At 62.1% G+C, this 692-nt stretch overlaps 1 protein-coding gene across 1 annotated transcript in view; it reads left to right on the top strand.

Annotated features, from left to right (window-relative positions):
• The window catches only part of LOC104394143 (G patch domain-containing protein 3-like), a 12,032-nt gene that overhangs the window by 5,862 nt on the left and 5,478 nt on the right, over positions 1–692 (top strand). The gene's annotated exons all lie outside the window — the stretch shown is intronic.

The raw sequence follows: 692 nt of genomic DNA, 5'->3' as shown, positions 1-692 counted from the left end.
GGATGGGCCTCTGGTCACGGGCCCGGAAGGGCTGGGAGGAGCCGTTCGGCACCGGAGAGCGGCTCTGAGGGGCTCAGAAGCCGCCCTGAGGGCACCGGGGGGTTGTCGTTCCTTAGACAGTTTCCTTAATGTCTCAAATCCATTGGGAGGGAAGGAGAGGAATTTTGGGGGCTGCTTCTCCTGCCCGGGGGGGCCCAGACTCACCCCCCTGCCACGGAGTGTGTGTTGCACTGCCCAGAGTGGACGCCTCAAATCCTGGGGTCAGTTTTGGGTCAGAAGAGAGGCAATGAGGGGCCCGGGCATGTCCTAAGAAGAGTAAGGGAAATGGGGAAGGGGCTGGAGCACAAATTGAGCAGGAGCAGCTGAGGGAGCTGGGGGTGTCCAGCCTGGAGACAGGGAGGTGAGGGCCTGCTGGCTCTGCAGCTGCTGAGGGGAGGTTGGAGCCAGGGGGGTCGGGCTCTGCTCCCCAGGAACAAGGGATGGGACAAGAGGAAACAGCCTCAAGTTCCACCAGGGGAGGTTTAGGTTGGACATTGGAAACAATTTCTCCCTGGAAAAGGTTGTCAGGCCCTGGCCCAGGCTGCCCAGAGGGGAGTCCCCATCCCTGGAGGGGTTTCCAAGCCCTGGAGATGGTGCTGAGGGACACAGGGCAGTGGTGGCCTGGGCAGGGCTGGGGGAACAGTTAGACTGGA

The sequence above is a fragment of the Chaetura pelagica genome, unplaced genomic scaffold (assembly GCF_000747805.2).
Source record: "Chaetura pelagica isolate M959 unplaced genomic scaffold, ChaPel_1.0 scaffold698, whole genome shotgun sequence".
NCBI lineage: Eukaryota > Metazoa > Chordata > Aves > Apodiformes > Apodidae > Chaetura > Chaetura pelagica.
This window is presented reverse-complemented; position numbering and strand designations above follow the sequence as displayed.